At 41.0% G+C, this 14,328-nt stretch overlaps 1 pseudogene; it reads right to left on the bottom strand.

The window, feature by feature from the left end:
• Positions 1-3,518: 3,518 nt before the first annotated feature.
• LOC121024089 (MICOS complex subunit MIC27-like) lies at positions 3,519-4,489 on the bottom strand (annotated as a pseudogene).
• Between the last annotated feature and the right edge of the window lie 9,839 nt (positions 4,490-14,328).

The raw sequence follows: 14,328 nt of genomic DNA, 5'->3' as shown, positions 1-14,328 counted from the left end.
TTGAATTCGATTTGCTAGTATCTTATTGAGAATTTTTGCATCCATATTCATCAGGGATATTGGCCTGTAGTTCTCTTTTTTTACTGGGTCTCTGTCTGGTTTAGGAATCAAAGTAATACTGGCTTCATAGAATGAGTCTGGAAGTTTTCCTTCCCTTTCTATTTCTTGGAATAGCTTGAGAAGGATAGGTATTATCTCTGCTTTAAACGTCTGGTATAACTCCCCTGGGAAGCCATCTGGTCCTGGACTCTTATTTGTTGGGAGATTTTTGATAACCGATTCAATTTCTTCGCTGGTGATGGGTCTGTTCAAGCTTTCTATTTCCTTCTGATTGAGTTTTGGAAGAGTGTGGGTGTTCAGGAATTTGTCCATTTCTTCCAGGTTGTCCAATTTGTTGGCATATAATTTTTCATAGTAATCCCTGATAATTGTTTGTATCTCTGAGGGATTGGTTGTAATAATTCCATTTTCATTCATGATTTTATCTATTTGGGTCATCTCCCTTTTCTTTTTGAGAAGCCTGGCTAGAGGTTTGTCCATTTTGTTTATTTTTTAAAAAAACCAACTCTTGGTTTCGTTGATCTGCTCTACAGTTTTTTTAGATTCTATATTGTTTATTTCTGCTCTGATCTTTATTATTTGTCTTCTTCTGCTGGGTTTAGGCTGCCTTTGCTGTTCTGCTTCTATTTCCTTTAGGTGTGCTGTTAGATTTTGTATTTGGGATTTTTCTTGTTTGTTGAGATAGGCCTGGTTTGCAATGCATTTTCCTCTCAGGACTGCCTTCGCTGCGTCCCAAAGCGTTTGAATTGTTGTATTTTCATTTTCGTTTGTTTCCATATATTTTTTAATTTCTTCTCTAATTGTCTGGTTGACCCACTCATTCATTAATAGGGTTTTCTTTAACCTCCATGCTTTTGGAGGTTTTCCAGACTTTTTTCTGTGGTTGATTTCAAGCTTCATAGCATTGTGGTCTGAAAGTATGCATGGTATGATTTCAATTCTTGTAAACCTATGAAGGGCTGTTTTGTGACCCAGTATATGATCTATCTTGGAGAATGTTCCATCTGCTCTCGAGAAGAAAGTATATTCTGTTTCTTTGGGATGCAGAGTTCTAAATAGATCTGTCAAGTCCATCTGATCCAATGTCTCATTCGGGGCCCTTGTTTCTTTATTGACCGTGTGTCTAGATGATCTATCCATTTCTGTAAGTGGGGTGTTAAAGTCCCCTGCAATTACCACATTCTTCTCAATAAGGTTGCTTATGTTTATGAGTAATTGTTTTATATATTTGGGCACTCCGGTATTCAGCGCATAGACATTTATAATTGTTAGCTCTTCCTGATGGATAGACCCTGTCACTATTATATAATGTCCTTCTTCATCTCTTGTTACAGCCTTTAATTTAAAGTCTAGTTTGTCTGATATAAGTATGACTACTCCAGCTTTCTTTTGGCTTCCAGTAGCATGATCAATAGTTCTCCATACCCTCACTCTCAATCTAAAGGTGTCCTCAGGTCTAAAATGAGTCTCTTGTAGACAGCAAATAGATGGGTCTTGTTATTTTTATCCATTCTGATACCCTATGTCTTTTGGTTGGCGCATTTAATCCATTTACATTCAGTGTTATTATAGAAAGATATGGGTTTAGAGTCATTGTGATGTCTGTATGTTTTATGCTTGTAGTGATGTCTCTGGTACTTTGTCTCACAGGGTCCCCCTTAGGATCTCTTGTAGGGCTGGTTTAGTGGTGACAGATTCCTTCAGTTTTTGTTTCTTTGGGAAGACCTTTATCTCACGTTCTATTCTAAATGACAGACTTGCTGGATAAAGGATTCTCGGCTGCATATTTTTTCTGTCTAGCACACTGAAAATCTCGCGCCAATTCTTTCTGGCCTGCCAAGTTTCAAAAGAGAGATCAGTCACGAGTCTTATAGGTCTCCCTTTATATGTGAGAGCACGTTTACCCCTTGCTGCTTTCAGAATTTTCTCTTTATCCTTGTATTTTGCCAGTTTCACTATGATATGTCCTGCAGAAGATCGATTCAAGTTACGTCTGAAGGGAGTTCTCTGTGCCTCTTGGATTTCAATGACTTTTTCCTTCCCCACTTCAGGGAAGTTCTCAGCTATGATTTCTTCAAGTACCCCTTCAGCACCTTTCCCTCTCTCTTCCTCCTCTGGGATACCAATTATGCGTATATTATTTCTTTTTAGTGTATCACTTAGTTCTCTAATTTCCCCCTCATACTCCTGGATTTTTTTATCTCTCTTTTTCTCAACTTCCTCTTTTTCCATAACTTTATCTTCTAGTTCACCTATTCTCTCCTCTGCCTCTTCAATCCGAGCCGTGGTGGTTTCCATTTTGTTATGCAATTCGTTTAAAGCATTTTTCATCTCCTCGTGACTGTTCCTTAGTCCCTTGATCTCTGTAGCAAGAGATTCTCTGCTGTCAGGTATACTGTTTTCAAGCCCAGTGATTACTTTTATGACTATTATTCTAAATTCACTTTCTGTTATATTATTTAAATCCTTTTTGATCAGCTCATTAGCTGTTGTTATTTCCTGGAGATTCTTCTGAGGGGAATTCTTCCGCTTGGTCATTTTGGATAGTCTCTGGCGTGGTGAGGACCTGTAGGGCACTTCCCCTGTGCTGTGATGTATAACTGGAGTTGGTGGGCGGAGCCGCTGTCAGACCTGATGTCTGCCCCCAGCCCACCGCTGTGTCCACAGTCAGACTGGTGTGTGCCTTCTCTTCCCCTCTCCTAGGGGCGGGATTCACTGTGGGGTGGGGTGACCTGTCTTGGCTACTTGCACACTGCCAGGCTTGTGATGCTGGGGATCTGGCGTCTTAGCTGGGGTGGGTAGGCAAGGTGCACAGGGGCAGGAGGGGCAGGCTAGCTTGCTTCTCCTTAGGTGATGCACTTCAGGAGGGGCCCTGTGGCAGCAGGAGGGAGTCAGATCCGCTCCCGGAGGTTTGGCACCGCAGAAGCGCAGAGTTGGGTGTTTGCGCGGAGCGAGCAAGTTCCCTGGCAAGAACTGGTTCTCTTTGGGATTTTGGCAGGGGGATGGGCGGGGGAGATGGCGCTGGCGAGCGCCTTTGTTCCCCACCAAACTGAGCTCTGTCGTCAGGGGGCTCAGCAGCTCTCCTTCCCTTTGTCCTCCAGCCTTCCCGCTTTCTGAGCAGAGCTGTTAACTTATGACCTCCCAGCCGCTAAGTCGCGCTTGCTGTGGGAACACAGTCCTTCAGGCCCCTCCACTTTTTGCAAGCCAGACTCGGGGGCTCTGCTTGGCCGGCGAGCCGCCCCTCTGCCCTGGCTCCCTCCCGCCAATCCGTGGAGCTTGCACCGCCTCGCCACCCTTCCTACCCTCTTCCGTGGGCCTCTCGTCTGCGCTTGGCTCCGGCGACTCCGTTCTGCTAATCCTCTGGCGATTTTCTAGGTTATTTAGGCAGGTGTAGGTGGAATCTAAGTGATCAGCAGGATGCGCCGTGAGCCCAGCATCCTCCTACGCAGCCATCTTCCTCATCATTATTTTCAACTTCACACATCTTGTAGTTCTCTATGCAGACTATTTCAGCTTCTAGTGCTGTACATATCTAAATCTTCTGGATGGGACTGCCCGTGATCCATGAGCTTGGTTGGGGTCAGGCATAAACTGTGTAGCACCTGAGGTAGATTCCGATTCTGTCTTTGTTTCAAAAATGAGTTCTATTGACAAAGGCACTGAAAATTTCAGGTTGTGAGTTGTTTTTCCAGATATTTCTATTTCACCAGAGTTTTCTATCTTAGTTCTTTCTTTAGGTTTAGGGAGTGACTCTTTTTTGTTGTTTTTTGTCCACAATGATATAACTGCTTCATAAATTTGCTGGCTTGTAGTATATGCCTTTTTCCCAGTTACCTTTGCAATTATTATTGACTGAACTGGGTAGCAAACAGTTGCTCCTAAAGTGGCCAGTCTCAAGGGTTAAGCAATTTTCTTAAACCTGGACCCTAATCTGGGAAAGGAAGCATACATCCAGATCCAGGAACAGAGAACTCCCATCAAAATTGACAAAAGCAGGCCAATACCAAGACTTACTTTTCTTGCTGAAAACAAGCCTGCTAATCCTGAAACTGTAATCACTCCAATTTTTGGAAGAAAATCTCTAGGTGGATTCTTCAGATAGACATAAGCATCTTTTCCAAATTGTACTGTATCCATTATCCCATTTTTCACAAAGACATAAACACCCTTACACCAGCCAATATAATGACCAGTTGTTTTACGGATGGATGCAAAGCCCATTTGTAAATGACCAGGCTGCTCTTCAACATATTTAGACTGCAGAGGTGGTGTGGTATATATGGGGAGCTGCTCTTGTTTTTACTAGCTGCTTTTTCAATTCTTCTTCTTTGGCTGCATGTACACTTATAGATGCACACATCAGACCTGCAGGTATGATTATCAGTTTTCCCATCCTGACAGCCGCCATATCTGTGACCTTCTCTGTCTAAGTTTTGTAAATTGTATTTCAAATATTGAATAACCTTTGGATAAATCCCACCTGAACATGGTGAATAATTCCTTCAATACACTGTTGGATTATATTTGCCGGTATCTTGTCGAGAATTTTTGTATCCATGTTCACCAAGAATATTGACCTACAATTCTCCTTTTCAGTGTGGTCTTTGCCTGGTTTTGGATTCAAGGTAATCCTGGCCTCATGGGTGAATTTGGAAGTTTTCCTTATATTTCTATTTTTTGGAATATTTTAAGAAGAATAGGTATTGGTTCTTCTTTAAAAGTTTGGTAGAATTAATTCCCCTGGGAAGCCATCTGGCCCTGGACTTTTGTTTGTTGAGACATTTTGATTACTGATTCAAGTTCTTTGCTGGGTATGGGTCTGTTATAATTTTCCCTTTCTTCCTATTTCAGTTTCATAGTTTACGTTTCTAGGCATCTATCCACTTCTTCTAGATTGTGTGACTTGGTGGCATATAATTATTCATAATATTCTCTTATACTTGTTTTACTTCTGTGGTGTTGACTGTGATCTCTCCTCTCTCATTTGTGATTTTATTTAATTGGGTCCTTTCTTTTTTTTCATTTTGGTATGTCAGGCTAGGGATTTATCACTTTTATTAATTTTTTCAAAGAATCAGTTCCTAGTTTTATTGATCTGTTCTACTGTGTTGTTTTGCTCCTGTATTCTTTATTACTGCTCTAATCTTTATTATTTCCCTTCTTCTGCTGGCTTTAGGCTTCAGTTGCTTTCCTTTTCTAGCTCCTTTAGGTGTAAGGTTAGATTGTATAGTTGAGACTTCTGTTGCTTCTTGACGTAGGCCTATATTGCTATATATTTCCTTCTTATGCCCACTTATCCTGCATTCCAATGGTGTTTCATTTTCATTTGGTTCCAGGTATTTTTTTTTAATTTCTTAATTTATGGCTAACCTGTTCATTTTTAGTAGGAAGTTATTTGACCTCCAATTATTAGTGGTCTTTCAAAATTTTTTTCTTCTGGGTGACTCAAGTTTCATTGCATTGTAGTCAGAAAATATGCATGATGTGATCTCAATATTTTGTATATGTTGAGGCCTGATTTGTGACCCTGTTTATGACCTATTCTGGAGAATGTTCCGTGTGCACTGGAAAAGATTGTATATTGTGCTGCATTTGGCTGAAATTTTCTGAATATATCTGTTAAGTCCATCTGGTCCAGTGTTTCATTCAAAGCCATTGTTTCCTTGTTGATTTTCTTGTTAGATGATCTGTCCATTGTTGTAAGTGGGGTTTTAATATATCCTATTATTATTATTATATTATTATCAATGAGCTTCTTTATGTTTGTTATTAATTGATTTATATATTTAGTTGCTTCTATGTTGGTGGCATAATATTTACAATTGTTAGATTTCTTATTGGATAGACCCCTTTATTATGATACAGTACCTTCTTCATCTCTTGCAAGTCTTTTGTTTAAAATCCAGTTTGATTGATATGAGTATGGCTATCCAAACTTTCTTTTGATGTCCATTAGCATGATACATTGTTCTTCATCCCCTCACATTCAATCTACAGGTGTTTTTAGGTCCAAAATCAGTCTATTTTAGGCAAAATATATATATGGGTCTTTTTTTTTTTTATCCATTTGATACCGCACATTTTTGATTGGAGCACTTCGTCCATTTACTTTCAGAGTGGTTATGTATACATATGAATTTTGTGTCATTGTATTATCTGTAAAGCCACTGTTTCCAGAGAGTTCCTTTGTTCCTTTCTAGTCTTTGTTACTTTTGGTATTACTTTCCAACTCAAAGAGTCTCCTTTAATATTTCTTGCAGGGCTGCTTTAGTGGTCTCAAACGCCTTTAGTTGTTTTTTGTTTTTTGTTCTTGTTTTGGAAACTCTTCATCTCTCCATCTGTTCTGAATGAGTAACATATTCTTGGCTGCATATTTTTCCCATTCATTCAAGTTGAATATTTCATGCCACTCCCTTCTAGGCTGCCTGCCAAGTTTCTTTTGATAAGTCTGCTGCTACTCTGATTTGTCTTCTTTTGTAAATTCTTTTCATTTTCTGCTCTAAGGATGTTTTCCTTATCTCTGTATTTTGCAAATTTTACTACAATACATGGTGGAGTTGACCTACTTTTGTTGATTTTGATGGGAGTTCTCTGTATTTCCTGTATATGGATGTCTGTTTCTTTCCCCAGATTAGGTAAGTTTTCACCTATAATTTACTCAAGTAAACCTTCTGCCCCTTTCCCCTCTTTTCTTCTTCTAGGATTCCTGTGATACAAATGTTATTATGCTTTATGGAGTTGCTGAGTTTCCTAAGTCTACATTTGTGATCCAATATTTTTCTTCCCCCCTTCTTTTCAGCTTGATTATAGTCCATAATTTTATCTTCTATATCACTGATTTGTTCTTCTACTTCTTCCATCTTTGTGGTCATTATACCCAGTCAGTTTTGCATCAGCCTGATTAGTTTCTAGGTCTTTTATCTCTGCAATAATGGACTCCCTTGTTTCTTCTATGCTCTTCTCAAGCCCAGCTAGTATCCTTCTGATGTTGTTTTAAACCTGGTAGAGGAATAATACTTATATCTGTTTCAATTAGATCCCTGGCTATGACCTTTTCTTGTTCTTTCTTTTAAGAATAGAAATTTTTCTGTCTTGCATCTTGTCTAGGTCTCTGTTTTCTTCTATGTGTTCAGAAACCCTGTTATGTTTCATGCTCCTAAGAATAATGGCTACATTAAGAAGAGGTCATAGACTCTCCAGTACCTAGTGCTTCAGGAAGTGTTTCCGGTGTATGCTGTGTGGACTTTGCTGCTGTGTTTTGGCTGTTCTTTCTGCAAGTCAGTCCTATGCAGAGTTTCTCCTTGACTCCGGTGGGGAGTGTTTGAATCTTGTCCAGTGTGTGGAGGATTTTAAGTAGGTGTGTTTTGGCATGCTTGTTAAAACACGCTAGATCCTGGGGTGCCTGGGTGGCGCAGTCGGTTAAGCGTCCGACTTCAGCCAGGTCACGATCTCGCGGTCCGCGAGTTCGAGCCCCGCGTCGGGCTCTGGGCTGATGGCTCGGAGCCTGGAGCCTGTTTCTGATTCTGTGTTTCCCTCTCTCTCTGCCCCTCCCCCGTTCATGCTCTGTCTCTCTCTGTCCCAAAAATAAATAAACGTTCAAAAAAATAAAAAAAAAACACGCTAGATCCTATTTCCACTAGAGCTGAAGTTTTGCGGCACTCTAGAGTCTGTAGACTTGGTAAATTCAAGGAGTTTGTGCTGGTCTTCTGGGGGAGAGGCCCACTGTTGATCTGGCTATCAGGCATGCTTATCCTAGTGAAAAAGTACATGCAGAGTGCAAAGGCATGGGGCTTGGTGTAAGTGGCTGAAGCCTCCACTGTGGACACAGTGTTGCTCACTGAAGTACATCCTTGCTGATTGGCAGGAGGAAAAATTGTGTCAGCTTGCTCTCTAATCCTTGTAGAGGGGATTTCATGCCCACCAGTGGTCAGGAAACCCTCACAGAAGAGCAAATAATCTCCCCTCATGTGTTCCAGGCATCTCCCAGATACCTGCCATCACCTTGCTTGTGTCACAACTATCTGCCCACCTGGTGGTGCAGTACTCTTGTGTTTCATCTCAGGCAGATGGATAAGTTTCAAAACGCAAAATTTTAGGGACCAGGTTTAGTAGGGACCTACCCTGATCCTCTGGGGGAGGGTCTCATTATGGGGTGGCTGGTACCAGTTAGTCCCTGATGGGCAGTAGCATGAATGCACAGAGGCTTGGAGTTGATGGTAAAAGTGTATCAAAGGGCCAGAATCCAGGTTAGCTGCTCTCAGCAGGCATCTCTGCTTCTATGCTAATGAATGGGGCAGTGCCATGGCACCTGCCAGCTCTTTTGTCCTCTGAAAGGGAGTGTCAACTCTCCGTAATGCACTCCGAGAAAGGGAACTGTCCCTCCTAGTTTGACCGAGGATACTCTCAGACCACACTGTCTGCTCCCAGACCTCTGCCCTCATTCTCCACAGGAGCACCATTATAATTGCCAGGCTCCACCCCAGGGATGGCACAGACTTCTGAAACTTTAATTTTTGAGTTCTGCTGATTGTAAATACCTGAGATAATCAGCCCCTCTCATTTTCCAAGTTTTGGGGAAGTGTTTTTCTTTTGTAATCCCCTGGGTACTGCTCTCTCTCTGAATGTCTATCTTTCTCTCTCTCCATGATCAAGGCTCCCCCCTCAGCATCGCCCGTGAATCTTTTCTACCCCAAATCTCATCTCTCTACCTCTTTTCACATTATGGCCTCTTCTCTCTTTCTAGTTGTGCAGTTTGTTCTCTCAGCCCTCAGATTGATTTTGTGGGTGTTCAGAATGATTCAATATTTATCTAACTGTATTCAAAGGACGAGGCAAGAAAGCACAAAGTCTTCCTACTACTTTGCCATCCTAACCCCTCCCTTGATGGAAGCATTTATAAACATCAGTTGTCTTAGCCCAAGTTGTTTTTTTAAAGCAATTAATTTCTTACTCATTAGTAAAATGTCACCTTTATTTAAAAGGGTAGATTAAGGGTGCTTATTTTTTTCATATGATGTATTTCATATAGCTGCTTATAATGGAGAGTGCCAACATGATTGTAATACTAGTCTCATTTATAAAACATTTGTCTCAAAAAAATATATCTAACTTGACTAGGAGGAGTTAAGATGGAGGAATAGTAGGGGGAACCTCAGCTTACCTAGTCCCTTGAACACAGCTAAATCAATATCAGGCATTTTGAATAACTAAAAAAATCAATCTGAGGGTTAAGAAAATAATGTACACAATTGGAAGGAGAGAATGTGGTAGATGTGAGGTTTGGAGCTGTGAACTGGAGGAGACAAAAGCCATGGAGCCATGGAGGGAATGAAACCCTTTTCATGGAGAGTGGTCAGGAAGAGAGGGAGAGAGTGGTGGGGAGTGAGCAACATATAAGATTTGTACAAGACTCCGTGGTGTGGGGATCCCCTAGGTTGCACTAGGCACGATTGCTTCCCTTCCTGGTATACATTTAGAAGAGGGTTTTTTGCCTCTCTAAAGACAAAAGCCAGGAGCTATTGAGCAGCCATTCAACAACAGGGAATAGAAGAGCCCAAAGAAAGCAGATACTCTTGTGGCAGCTTTTCACTGTGTGCCAATAGACTCCATCCTGAGTGTGTACCTGTGTACAACTGTTTTTCTGAGACAGAATGAAGCAGGGGAAAGAGGCACACACAGACTGCAGATAAGCCAGTCGCAGCTTTCGCTATGTGCCACAATAGACTCCAGTCACTGTGCATGTGCTCTGTGACTACTTTTCTGGTGAATAATGGTGAAAAGGACACTGAGAGTCTCTCCTCTGGAGAAGGCAAGTGAGTCCACGTTTTTCTTTTTTTTTTTTTTGGGTGGGGGGGCCTTTAAGATTTGGAGTTTTAAATCACAGTCACTGGCCAGATATAAAACAGAACTGTGGCACTGGGCATGGCACTCAGGGAACTGACAAAAGCTTTGGACAGTTCTGTGAAGCCTCATGAAATGCAACAACCTAGAGTTCTCCTCCAGGGGAGGAGCGGGCAGGGTGCCATCTTCCCCAGCCCTCTCCCTGAACTATGCCCACCAGACCTATCAGATGTCAGAGAGAAACACAGCACCACCTAGTGTTGGCTTGAGTGACTTACACAAAGCCCTACACCCCTGCACACTTTAGGCACTTTTCCACTGAAACAAGTCAGCCTCACAATCAGTGTAGCAGGCCATTCCCCAAGAAGACACGCACAAAAAACTGCTTTGCACCAAATCTACTGATCATAGTGCTGCAAAGCTTCCACTCTAAGGGAAATAAGATCTTACTTCCATTTTACTTTTATTCTGTATCTTTTTTATTATTTTTTTCATTTATTTTATTTTTCAATTTTTTTCAATTTTTTATTATTATGTTTTATTTTATTTTTTATGTATACATTTGTATATACACATTCTATTTTTATTGTCTTTTTGTTTCTTTTCAATAAATTTTCTTTCATTATTTTTATTTTTGTTTCTTTTAACAGGCTGACCAAAACAGACCCAAGATCAACTTTTTTTTAATTTTGTTTTGTTTTGTTTTGTTTGTTTTTGTTTATTTGTTTTTCTTTTTTCTTTCTTTCTTCCTTCTCTTCTTTTCTGGATAAAATGATGACACTAAGATATTAACCCAAATACAACGAACAGGTAGTAGAATTCATGGCCAGGGACTTAATCAATATGGATATAAGAAAGATATCTGAAATAGAGTTTAAAACCATGATTATAAGCATACGAACTGAGCTTGAAGAAAGCATGGAAGACAGTAGAGAATCCCTTTCCGCAGAGATAAAAGGGCTAAAATCTAGTCAGGCTGAAATTTAAAATGCTATAACCAAGAGGCAATCTCATATGGATGCCGTGATGGTGAAGATGGATGCAGCAGAGGAGTAAATCAATGATAAAAGATAAAATTATAGAAAACGATGACATTGAAAAGAAAAGGGAAACAAAATTCATGGATTATGAAGGCAGAATTAAGGAACTAAACGCTTTCTTTAAATTATTTATTTAGGAGGGGTCAACGTGGCAGAGAAGTAGGGGGATCCAAACTTCCCACGTCTCTCAAACAAAAGGTTGAAGCCAAAGGACTTTGAACCCCAGGAATCTGGGAGGAAAAGAGACTGAGTCACTACCAGGGAGACTCCAGGACAATATGATGGGTCATAGGTCGATGATTGCGAGCTGGGAGACATAAAACAGGCTGTGCAGGCATGGAGGGGAGGGATCCCCTTCTGTGGAGACAGAAAGGGAAGAGAAAGACTGCAGAAGCATAGGACTGTATCTGGACAAGAGAAAAACCTCAGGCTGGGATGGGGAAAGATCCAACCTCTAACTGCCAGTCTTTTTCCAGATTAGGGCCAGCTGCCTTTTCATACACCTGGGGAGGAGGGGAGCCAGCTCCGGACGGGGGGCTAGGTCAGGGGCCAGGTCCACAGTAGGAGAAAGTGATACCCTCCCTGGGTACTGTGGGACAGGACAAAACCAGCCGGGGACCACATAACGGGCAGCAGGGAGAGGCAATTCTCAAGTACCAGGGTGCACGGAGCAGGAGCTTGAATCCCAGCCAAGCGCTGGGGCTCTTTAGAGCAAGACAGACTGCCTCATCTTCATCCGGGGCACAGAGAGGATGGCTCAAAGAGAGTGGTTTGGGATACAGGGTCCGTGGAGAAGAGACTGGTGTGTTGCCATTTTTCTCCCCACCACCACCAAGGCCGGACCTCAGGGACGGGTCTGCAGGGCCCACAGTGGAAGTGGGTCCCTCCCACACCAAACCACTCCCCTCTGCAAGGGATAACTGCCTATCTACTGGAGCGGGATAGGCGCTGAGGAACCAGATCGCCACCTCCTCCAGACTAGCGCTGCTGTATTGCCTGGATTAGTTTTCAGACAATTATTATTATTTAGATATTTTCTTCCTTCCTTTTCTCCCTCTATCTCTTTCCTCCTCTAATCTGGTTACTCTGGTTGTTGGTTTGTTTAAGCAGACATATTTAATCCATTCTCTTGATACATGCTGTATATGTCCTTCTTTACTTTCCTTTCTCTCTCTCTGGAGTAATTAAGCCATAGAGTTTCTCTGTGTGGATAACTTGATCTTCATTTCTTTTCCACCCACTTCCTTTTTTATTTTCCTTTCTCTCTCTCTGGATTAAGCCTTTGAGTCTCTCTGCCTGGTCAGTGTTTATTTTTCTTTTTCCCCACCCCTGTCATTTCTCTCTTAGTATGTGCTCTTCCATCAACACTGCCTCCACCCTGTTCTTAACGTGTAGCTGGTGTTTCTGGTTTTTGGCTTTTGGCTTTTGGCTTGTTTGTTTGTTTGTTTTACTTGTTTGTGTCTTTGTTTGTTTTTGTTCCTTGTTTGCTTATCTTTTTGTTTCCCTTTCCAGGGCTACTTCATGGAACAAATCAAAACACACCTGGTGGAGGGTCCAAAACATCACTACGAGTAGGGAAATAAAACAACCAAAGTCACAATAACAGAGAGCAAGTAACATGCATGATAAAACACCCCCTGAAGGGCCAGGCCCTGGACAGTGTATGACACCCCCCTTTAATATACCAGTGCTCGCAGGTGCAGAGCACATAACAAGGTTTTAAAACTCTTATAGGACAGAAAAACAGCCAAAATGATGAAACGGAAGGGTTATCCTCAAAAGAAATTCCAGGAAGAAGTGAGAGCTAAAGAATTTATCAAAACCAATATAGACAATATAACTGAACAAGAATTTAGAATAATAGTCATAGGATTAATGTCTGGGCTTGAAAAAAGCATAGAAGACAGCAAAGAATCTATTGTTGCAGAGAGCAAGGAACTAAAAAGTAGTCATGATGAATTAAAAAAATGCTATAAATGAGGGGCAAAATAAAATGGAGTCAGCCACAGCATGGACTGAGGAGGCAAAGGGGGAAATATGTGAGTTAGAAGATATAATTATGGAAAAAGAGGAAGCTGAAAAAAAAAGAGAGATAAAAAAATCCAGGATCATGAGGGGAGAATTAGAGAACTAAGTGATTCAATCAAACGGAACAATATCCGTATCATACGAATTCAAGAAGAAGAAGAAGAGAGAGAAAGGGGCTGAAGGTGTACTTGAACAAATCATGACTTAAAAGTTCCCCAATGTGGGGAAGGAAACTGACACTGAAATCCAAGAGGCGTAGAGAACTCCCTTTGGGTGTAACTTGAATCAACCTTCTGCACGACGTATCATAGTGAAACTGGCAAAATACAAGGATAAAGAGAGAATTCGGAAAGCATCTAGGGAAAAATGGGCCTTAACATACAAAGGTAGACACATAAGGGTAGTAGCAGACCTCTCTACTGAAACTTGGCAGGCCAGAAAGGAATGGCAGGAAATATTCAATGTGATGAATAGGAAAAATATGCAGCCAAGAATACTTTATCCAGCAAGCCTATCATTCAGAAGATAAAGGTCATTATCATTCTGTCATTCAGAGATAAAGGTTTTCCCAAACAAACAAAAACTGAAGGAATTCATCACCACAAAACCAGACCACTAAAGAGATCTTAAGGGGGACTCTGTGAGTGAAGTGTTGCAAGGACCGCAAAGGACCAGAGACATAACTACAAGCAGAAACCTACAGATAAGACAATGACTCTAAACCCATATCTTTCAATAATAACACTGACTGTAAATGGACTAAATGCTCCAATCAAAAGACATAGGGTATCAGAATAAATAAAAAACAAGACCCATCTAATTTCTGTCAACAACAGACCCATTTTAGACCTGAGGTCACCTTCAGGTTAAAAGTGTGGGGATGGAGAACTATCTATCATGCTACTGGAACTCAAAAGAAAGCTGGAGTAGCCATACTTATATCAGACAAACTAGACTTTAAATTAAAGGCTGTAACAAGAGATGAAGAAGGGCATTATATAATAATCACAGGGTCTATCCATCAAGAAGAGGTAACAATTATAAATGTCTATGCATCAAATTCGGAATCACCCAACTACATAAAACAAATAATCACAAGCATAAACTATCTTATTGGTAAGAATGTGGTAAGTGCAGGGGACTTACAGCAATAGGCAGATCGTATAGACAGAAAATCAGTAAAGAAACAATGGCTCTGAATGATACACTGCACCAGATGGATTTGACAGATATATTTAGAACTCTACATCCTAAAGCAGCAGAATATACTTTCTTCTCGAGTGCACATGGAAAATTCTCCAAAATAGATCACATACTGGGTCATAAAACAGCTCTCAATAAATATAAAAGAATTGAGATC

This window comes from Herpailurus yagouaroundi, unplaced genomic scaffold, assembly GCF_014898765.1.
Source record: "Herpailurus yagouaroundi ecotype Mexico unplaced genomic scaffold, PumYag 55449, whole genome shotgun sequence".
Lineage (NCBI taxonomy): Eukaryota > Metazoa > Chordata > Mammalia > Carnivora > Felidae > Herpailurus > Herpailurus yagouaroundi.
This window is presented reverse-complemented; position numbering and strand designations above follow the sequence as displayed.